This window comes from Poecilia latipinna, unplaced genomic scaffold (assembly GCF_001443285.1).
Source record: "Poecilia latipinna isolate Pla-1442-1.1 unplaced genomic scaffold, P_latipinna-1.0 Scaffold2007, whole genome shotgun sequence".
Taxonomy (NCBI): Eukaryota; Metazoa; Chordata; class Actinopteri; order Cyprinodontiformes; family Poeciliidae; genus Poecilia; species Poecilia latipinna.
Genome location: NW_015114623.1, coordinates 102459 through 112601, shown reverse-complemented (window position 1 = coordinate 112601; position 10143 = coordinate 102459). Strand labels below are relative to the sequence as shown.

The following is a 10143-nucleotide window of genomic DNA, read 5'->3' as shown; positions in this document are numbered from 1 at the left end:
CCCAAACAGACGCTAAGGTCCAGCAACACCTTAGCGTCCTGGACCTTAGGTGTTCAGGATGCTACACCTGAACACCTAAGAAAGCTTTTCAAACCTCTGGATAATCAGACAACTCCGCGGTTTGAAGGATGGATATGGAAGAGAATCCTTCTTGGTTAATGTTGAGGCATCCACGGCTTCAAGAAAACATTCATCTCATCCACTGAAGGACAAAACAAGAGATGGAAGAACATCGTCATTCCATGTGTGGCTGGAATGTTTGAAAAAACAGTAATTCTGGTGGATTTGAAACCTGCCAACTCTCAGACAGAGACAGGTTCATATCAACGCTAAAACAGCCAAAAACCAGCTCAGCAGTGTCTGCAGCAGTGGAGTGAGGAATATGCAGACCTCTGCATTGAGGAATCTAAACAGCAACAACACAATATCCTGGCTGTTCATTTACATCTCAGGGACAGGAATCTCTGACTTGAAGGTACCAGTGAACAACTAGGACAAGGATGGTGTCACATTAACTGCCAGTGTAGTTCTGCTCTGCTTTCAGTGGAGTTTTTCTTTTAGCTCCAAGAAACACAATAAATCCAGGTTACCTGCAGATGGCTGGCATACCTGCAGGTGTAAACACTCTGTTCCGGTTGACAGCTATGTTATCTGTTGGATTGTTTCCAGTCACTTTATTCAGCAAATAAACAACAAAGGTTGGTACTCATTCTCAATTTATTCCTATTAGATGTGTAATCATAAAGGACAGAGTTTAGGTCCATGATGTAAATTCCCCTCATTGTAATGTAATGTACATGTTTGCTTAGATAAACATCTAAGCAAATAAAAATGTAAGTTATAAAATTATACCAGTCAGGTGTGTTTCGTTGCACTAATCCAATTTAATGGCCACCAAAACACAAAATACTCAAAATGAGAAGTGGCAAAAAGTCATTTAACTTTCATAAAAAAATTCATTAAAAATTAAAAGCCTGAAGTTGTGAATTACTGTTGGAAGGAGTCCAAAGAAGCATGACAGCTGAAGAGTGAAGCATTCTGGGTAAAGGACCATAGTGCTGTGAAACAAACTGTCACAAATGACCAGTTTTCTACTTCATGGGGGATAAGGGTTTTGTGACAGAGCTGGATTGTTGGGTGAGGATAAGATGGGAACTGCAGTGAGACAGTTATGGTTCTACCCACCCTGTGAGGGACAAGCTTCAGTTTGACACTATGCAGATATTAATTCATTGATGGCTGATTTTACTGAAAGAAGACTTTTAATTTCAAATTGTCACACGTCAACATGTCAGCGGTTCAGGTGAACAGCATCATTCAGATTTTTGCCAGCTTCATTATAGAAGGATTAACTGATGAGTTCTGAAGGAAGGAAATGTGTAGTACTACTTATAAGTATTGTCATGGAACTATAGATAGGAAATATTATTATGAATGAGCATGTCTGGGATTTTAAACTACAATCCCCAAAAATCTATCAGTCTCACTGAATTCTGCAAGTTTTCTGCAAACTAAATAATTTACTCCTGATTCATAAAACTGATTATTATTTATCATGTGGCCATTAAACAATTCTGCATTTAGTGTGAAAATCTGCATAGTTCATCTTGAACTAAAGGAATCCTTTGTAATTGAGATTGTCACAAATGTATCATTTCTAGTTCATGTGAAATTTACTGAAAAGGAACTAAAAAATATAAAAATCTTTCTACTTCTAAAAACTTATCTTCTAAATCATGGAGAGCTTTAATTTTACTTTCATGTTAATTAATAATTTTTTTCATAAAATTTTACATTGCACTAAAATGTCTCTGGAACCAATAACACCAAGTAACTGAAAACCTGAGATGTGCAGAAACACTGTCACTATTTCTGATTACCTTCTAGAGTTATTGTCTTAGTTAGTGTTAGTGTAAACAGGACATTATCCTCAAGTTTCACAAACTGTCAGAGACATTAAATAAACATTTGCCTTAATAACTCAGGAGTCAGATCAGTGTTACACACTTCCATCTCAGGATGCAAAAACATGCTGCTAAGCACTCTGGGAAATAATTCTCACTCCTGTCTTTTTTGTTCTTTCAATTTTTGATCTGATCCTGACCACTGATTCATCTCCATCTGGATGACGGTTCTCTCTGTGGTTCTCTGGAGTCCCACATCTTTAAAAATATTGTAAACATTTAAAGGCTGAAATGTTAGAATCTTTTTCACCTTTTCATTAATTTTTTGTGTTGATTTTTCTTTTAGCCAACTTCATATTGTCAGATGTTCTTGATTCATCTGCTCAGATGAATCAACCCACCTGGGTTCTATCAGGTTCTGAAAGAACTCTGAGCTCTGGTAAAATAAACTATAAATTTAAAATTCTGCTTATTTTGGTTTGGTATTAAAACTTTTGTTTTAATTAAAACTTATTTGATCATCTAAAACTTTTAAGTGCAAAAAAAAGAAAAAAAAAAAAGAAAGTGAAATAATTTGTTACAGAAAAATACTTTCACAAAGCTTCCAAAATAGTAAATTCTGTTTAGGTTGAATTTTTTCACATAAAGTTGCTGATACAGACTCCCGTGTGGTTCCTATCATGTGATCCCTAATCTGCTTGGATAACTCAGTTTGGTTAAGAGTAATGCTGATCTTCACACATTCCCAGCTATTTGGATCCCATCGCTCTCTCCCAGCCACATTCTAATGGCTCTATAAAGTCTGGTGACCTCAGCCTCTCACATTTACAGCCAATGACTTTAAGTGTGTCCAATCCAATCTGCAGGTATTTATTGACAGAGAAGTGCACAGTGTCCCACTAAGTAAATTGAAATTGCTCGCCTCCCGTGGGACATCATTCAGCTGCGGCCAGCTTCAGGGGCAATGGGAGTTGGGTTGCAATCACTAGGGGATATGAGCATATTTATGCATCACTCATGATGTTATTCCTTCTTATTCCATCAGTAATGTTGTGTCCTGTTGCAGCTCTGTCCCTCACAAACGACTTTTATGTTCTTCTAATTCAAACAGGACATGAGGGGAAGATGTGGTGATGTATTGCTGAGCTGTAATGTAACACTCTGCAGTGTTGGGTTAAGCTGGTAAACACGTGGTGACTCTTCTACACCAGCTGTGCAGATGACCTGCAGCCTGCTGGCCAGTGCAGCCGCAGCTGGGTCAGTCACAAAAAAGCTGTGACGTTATACACCCATAAGCCCCGTCGCTGCAGCCTCAGCTCATTCTGAGATACATGCTTCATTACATCATTATTCAGATGGACACTTGAACCCCATGTAGCTCAGTGATGATGCATAAATCAAAGAATGATGAATGCAGCGGACTGGTCTTTGTTCTGAATGTGCATCATGGTGTGTTCTAATGCAGAAAGATAGATTCTTATGTAAAAATCAATAAAGGATATTCTCCAGAAAGGTGTCAGCGTTTAGTGTTATGGATCTTTTTTGACAGAGAAGCTGCTGCAGGTTTAAGTTGAAAATGTTATCGTTTTGTCAATCGATAAACGAGCTACTTCTTTCACCATCTTCACTCCAGCATCCATCTCCTCAAGTACACTCACTTCCATAGCTGATGATCAGGGCCAAGATTTCCTTGTCATTATTCTAAGTCCCAGGTATCTTTTTCTTGCTGGTCAAGAAAAGGATACCTGGGATATCTTAAACATTAAAACAGGATGACTGTTTTTAACCACCTGATCATGGTATTTGATCATGTTATGTAAAATGTGAGAAAATAATGACAAAAAGTGAATCTTCTAAATCTTTGGACATTGTTTCCAAAGTCTAGAAAGACTGAATTAAGGACATAAACCATATTATCAAAAGAAGTATAATCCTCATGAGTTTAAAATGCTCAAAAGTACAGCACTACTCCAAGGTGCTGCCATCATGAGAGGCGCAATTAATAAGTTTGCACTTATATTTCGACAACGTCTCCTTTTTTTTTATCAGGGTATTATTCAGTTTTATTCTATATTATTTATTTGTTCTTCTTTTTATATTCTTTTATTGTTTATCCAGCTTGGTTTCTGTTTCTGACCTAATGTCCTGTAATTTGGTTCAGCAGTGACCCCTGATGTTATGTTGAATGACAATAAAGATAATCTTCTAAAGTAGAGTGAGAGACTGAACAGGTTTGCGATTTATGATCTGCAGATGGTGAGATGTTTGTTCAGCTCTTCATTCATGCTGCAGCAGCACTGCATCTGTTAACCTGCCACAGCACCATGGAATGTAGGCATAAGGATGGATGTACATAATAGAAGGTCACTATGATCAAGCCAAAATATATGACATGTGGTCATAATCCATAAATAAAATATGTGTTCTGATAAGGATAGTTTGTCAGATTAGAAATTACTTTATGATAATAACAATAAGTGGGTATTAAACATAGTTTTTGTTAAGCTCACATTGGTATATTATGTCTTTTTATTGTTCTGATGTAATAGTATTTTTCCAACAGCTGTAAGCATAAAATGATCATAATTAACACAAATAAAGGCTTGAAAACATAAGTCTGTGTGGAATTTGTCCATGTAGTGGATTTACTTAGTTTTTATTCAAATAAATTAATCTTCATTAATATTCTGATTTATTGCATATGGCTACTTATAAGGTGGACTCAGTTCAGAAATTTAATTTATGTTGGGGATTTTGACAAGATAATTAAGTTCAGAAGTTTGGAGCCAGAAAAGTCAGAAAAAAAATCCTGAAACTGCAACAGTCCAGAAGTAGCTCGTCAGAAGTTTGATTGATTAGTTCATGTTCTGAGAAATATTTATTGCACTTCAGAGTAAAATAAAAAAACAATTTTGAACTACTTTCGGAGTCATCATGTGCTGGACCTTCAGCATCTAAAATGCTTCTTTCTGCTGCTGTTTGACCCAGAGGGAGTGGAAGGCTCTCCTCCGTCAGAACGGCTGAGGGATGCAGATACTGATGAAGACATTAATGGTGCAAAACTGTCCTCCTCCCCACTCCTTATTGTTTTATGAAGCCTGAACACAGACACACAGTCCAATCTCAGATTGATTATGCTGCTCTTCTCCATTGATTGTGCTGCATGTAGTTCTGCTGTCAAGTGTGCAGACAAGAGAAACGCACTGGGGGAGAAAAACAGACCAAAACACTCTGATTTTTATTTATGTTTATTCTCCTCACCATGACGAGCAGAAGAATAGTATTTTTTTTATTATTAATTTCATGGATTATTTGCTCATTATGCATTAATCATGGTGACTCATCTGAAAGGTGCAGGCGCCACAGTGTGAGAAACAGCCATTCTGATCTCAATTAGATTCTGCCTCTGCTCTCCGTCTGCCCATAAATCACCTTTCTAAAGTGAAATTAACAGTTACTGGAGCGCATTAATATCCCAAGTCAGGCATGAGGGGTAGGCAGTGAGTGGAACCAGCCATCTCTCACATTATGAAAACCTCCATTTGTTTGTAAAATATCAACATCACACTCAGATTTTCCTCCTCCTCGTCATACTGGGATCCAGTTACTGCCCTCTGAACAGGAACTCCATCAGAACCTTTCCACATATCACCAAATCTACAAAGCAACTGTCATTATGCTCAGTTTCTTCATTCTGCAGATGGCGACTAATTGCAATAATTACAGACGCTATTAAAATTATTCATCATCTTTTATTGCATTTACAAATCAATAATGATCAACATAATATGGCAATTTAATCAAAATAAAGTTGCAAAAAAAACCCAAAAAGGTGAAAACTGATTTCAATTACAAACAAATGAGTCAGACTCAGACCCGTCTGCAGGTCATAGCCACTCCTGGGGTCTGTTGGAGTCTAGCGAGCCACAGAAATAAAACATCAAGATAAGAGTAAATAATATTAAATTAAATGTTATTGTGTTAGTCAAACCATCTCAATTTTTACTTTTATAATCCAAAATTACACCAATGTGGGAATATTTTAAGACGTACTCATTGAATGCATACAAAGCTATTATATTTTTGCAATTTTTTAAGAGGTAGTTTTATCAGTGAAGCTGGGATATCTGGAGAGAACGCAGACATGCACAGGATTTGAACCCAGGACCTTCTTGCTACCTGCTACAAAGGAAAACCCTGTAATGTTTTTCCTTTTACATGTTGGCTCTAAGGTAGCAGCTTAGCTTCAGTTACAGACATATTATACAGATGTTTTTCAGTGTGAAATAGAAAAATCAAATAAGTGTCAAAACTATATTTTCACTTTGACATACATGAAAAGACAGTTTGGGATGTTTTTTCCCCCCACACTTTTAGGTATTTTTTTTTTACACTTTTAGTCAGGATGATATTTGACCTGCAGGAAAACACTGGGCAGTTCTTTCTCCATCCTCTCTGTCAGCTCCTCAGTAACACTGTGGTCTATCAAAGGTCAAAGGTCACCCAGCATTCTCTTGTCAGGTCTCCCATGAGTCATTACCATTTTAATGTCACACTTCCATCTATCAGTCCTGTGAAGGGCAGCACACAGAGGGTGTAAGCCTGCGTCCCGGGGGCTTCATTCGTTCTGTCTGCTGACAGTCAGATGAATCCTTCTGCTGCATGGTTCCTCTTCCACTCGTCCCTTCACTTCTCTTGTTCTTGCTGAGACTCACATTCCAGGACATTTCAGTTGGGGGCAATTATTTAACAGACAGAACTCTGAATGTAGTCACAGCAAAAAGATGTTTGTGTCAATTGTTGCTAAGCAGTCCAGTAAAAGTTGATACCAGATGGCTCTGGATGACTAGATCAGTCACACCAAACACATATCTAATATGAAATCTGATTATAACAGCTTGAGGATCAGTGTGTAAGGTACCTTTGGTAAAGAGCTGAATGGAGGACAGGTTAGATAAAGAACTGAGTCTGAGCTGATCTTGAGGTCGGATGAATGTGAACGGAGCTTCCAGCTTGGTGTCTCAGTGTGAAGGAGCAACCTGGAGGTAGGCGTTTTGTGAGCTGATGAGGATTGCATCTTTTGTTCTGAACAGAAACATGGGAGAGCAGGCAGGCAGGAGGAGATGGAGCCGAGGACAATGAGGAGGTTAGAGCGCTAAGGCGACTCGAAAGGGAGCCAGACTGGAGAACTGGTGTGGTATGGAAACCATTCCTATCATTAGACCTGACTCAAAGACAAGCACAGAGAGGCTTCAGTGGTTTAACTCTACCTGATATGGCAATCATCAGGATCTGATTGGCTGTGCAGACGCTTCTTAAGAAGCCACAGCAACAAACGGCCAAATTGTTGCCAGGTGTGGTTGCTGCCTCCAGAGGATCACATCCTCATTCAGAGTCTCAGTTCTGGGAAGACTCAAAACGCAACACACAGAACACACAACACACAAATCCTAACACAAAGAGTCCAGTCTGTCTATCAATGCTTATTTTGTCACAGCAATGTTGTGATTTTTGCTTGTTTGCAATTCTATTTTCTAATTAATCGTGCAAAGCACTTTGAATTGTCTTGCTGCTGAAAATGTGAAACATAAATAAAATTGCCTTGGCAGAAGGCAATTTGGCCACTTTAAAAATAAGTCATTTCTGGTCAAAATCAAAACATGCCTTATGACAACAAGGCTGCAGAAAAGACATGGCTTTGATGGATGATGGAGATGGAAAAGCTAAAAAAGTTTTTTTCTTCACGAGGAACAAAAACGAAAGAGCTGCAGCTAAAGATGAAAAGTTATTTAAGTAGGAAAAAGAAAGAGAAAGAAGTAGAAACATGAAGAGGAGATAAAGAGTCTGAAGATGGAGCTGGAGATGGATTGTTCCCTAAACGCTGATGATTCCAGCTCTTCCATCTGTCAGGATGTGAACCGCAGCAGCAAGCTGAGCAGGAGAAAGAATCTCCATTCATAATTAATGACATCATTTCAGCTACACTATTGACTAAACAAATGCATAAATCACACAGGCCTGAGTCAATAGACATGAAATGTTTAATCATGTTCTTAGTAATGACTACAGTTCCCATAATGCCATAATAGTTTTGAGCTGCTGATGTGGATTAATGTGCTGTCAGATGAAGATTGGAGTGAGAGGAGACATGCTGCAGCGATCAGCCGCCTGAGCTGGACTGACAGCGACAGCGGGGGAAAACGCTGCACTTTATGTGGAGTGGCAGGCGAAAAGTGGCTGTCAAAAAATGCACTGGATATTTGCTGTTTTGTTTATCAGCCGGCTGGCGCTGAATAAAAGTGCAGGAACATGTAGAGGCTGTCCTCCTGCCTTTTCATCTGCTCTCTAAATGGGTCTGGGGATTGGAGAGTGCAGTTTATCCCCTCCATTCTGCCTGACAGAGAAACCATTTAAAGCTGGCTGCAGAGGAGACAGCAGTCTGTCACCAGAGACAGCGCTCAAATCAACTCTTCACATGCTGCTGCCCGCTGCGCCTCCTGCCTTCACATCAGCACACTCAGCCTCAAGCTGCCAGCTGTGTACAAATGTGCCTCTCACACACCCAGTCGTGTTTTCTGTCAAAATCACAATATGCTTCAATCTTTGTGGTTTCAGGTAAGTAAAAGCTGTTCCATCGTAGCAGCAAGGCAAAAAGAATCTCATCAGAACTTTTTGAGTTTCTAAGAGATCTGCAGGATTCCTTCCTTCCTTCCTTCCTTCACATCCATATATGAATGTTCTCAGCCAGCTTCAGTATCAGTGATGTGATTCTGCTCTGATGGGTCCATCTCCTCATGACACATAGAAGCTGACCCCCCCCCCCCACCGCTCCCCCTGCCCCCAGCAGTTTGGGTCACAGGTTAATGACTTTGTATATAACGTCCAGCAGACTCTTTGATAAGTCGTGGTCCAGCCCCTCCCTCCATGTGTCCACTGTGAGGACGATGAGGATGCGGTGTAGCAACAGGAGGAGAGGAATGTGACGGCTTTGTGGGAGAACAAGCAGCCAGGCCCGCACAGTGAGAACCACCAATATTTATTCATGATAGAGAGAAAGTACTGGTTTGTTGGCACAGGCTACTTCATTTACATTCTGTTATGGACTGTTTGCTCCAGCGTGGGAGCTGTGTCTGTCTCCAAATAGATGAACCTGTCCCGCTCACTCCTTTTCTCTGTCATCCAGTCAAGAAAACTCTTCAGTTTTTCACAGAAGCTCCCTTCATGTTAAAGTACAAGCTAGCTTCTGTTCTCAATAACCTCTAAAACCTATTAGCATAAACCAAAATCGATTGTTCGTTGGGGTATTTTCAAAATGTTCTGTGGCGTTGGGGGTATGGACTTTTGCTTTATGTTTAAATAAGAAATTATGCATTTCTGTGTTCAGTTCTTAAGTAGTTTAAGTTTATCATGCGTCTTCCAAACATCTGCCACTAACTGGAGTTCAGCACTCAGTGTCAATTTATGACATAGAAAAAAACAAACAAACATCCAAAATGAAGTTGAGGAAAATTGTCTTTTACAGCAGGCAAGGACTAACTGAAGGATGGAAAGAAGAAAGATAGGCAGGATTGAATGATGGACGTGAAAAAGGAAGAGAAAAACAAGGGAAGCTAAGACTGAAGAAAAGACAGAAGAAAGGAAAGAAGATTGCAGCACAAGAATGGAGGACAAAAGTGTTGAAAGGAAATAAGACAAAAGGAAGAAAAGGTGCAAAGAGGGAAAGGAAGAAGGGAAAAAGAAAGGAAAGAAGGCCACAAGGAACTGTTTTAATAGGACACAAAGCAGAGAGGTGAGCCATAAAAAGGAAGGAAATAAGAAGGCAATGAGCAAAATAAGTAAGGACACAGGGAAGGAAGGAGGGACATAAACAAGGGAGCAAGGAATATTTAAGTGAAGTTAGAAGAGCAGGAAAGAAGAAAGGAAGGAAGAATGGAAAGAATATTGAAGCTTTTAGATGATGATGATAAATGGAATATAGTCTGGAAAAGTGAATATTTTCCAGACTTGTTTTCTCTTTCCACACTCTTCCAAACCTAGAAAACATTGAAATCACATTCCAAACTTTTCCAGACTGAATAAATCCCAGATTAACCAAACCTGCAGGTGATAAAATACCTGTGCTGTGGCTATGATTAGGACATGTCCAGTCATAAAGCTACTTATGAACAGACCATCTCAGATTATAACTTTTTTTCACTGTGTAGAAAAAAAGATTCATAAATAGAAACCCAAAGACAAA

General features: G+C 39.2%; 1 long non-coding RNA gene across 1 annotated transcript; it reads right to left on the bottom strand.

Annotated features, from left to right (window-relative positions):
- Window positions 1–5636: 5636 nt before the first annotated feature.
- LOC106935713 (uncharacterized) lies at window positions 5637–7195 on the bottom strand. Its single transcript, XR_001421950.1, has 2 exons — window positions 6826–7195; window positions 5637–6665 (listed from the first exon to the last, which is right to left on the bottom strand). It is a non-coding gene; the product is annotated as an uncharacterized LOC106935713 (long non-coding RNA).
- Between the last annotated feature and the right edge of the window lie 2948 nt (window positions 7196–10143).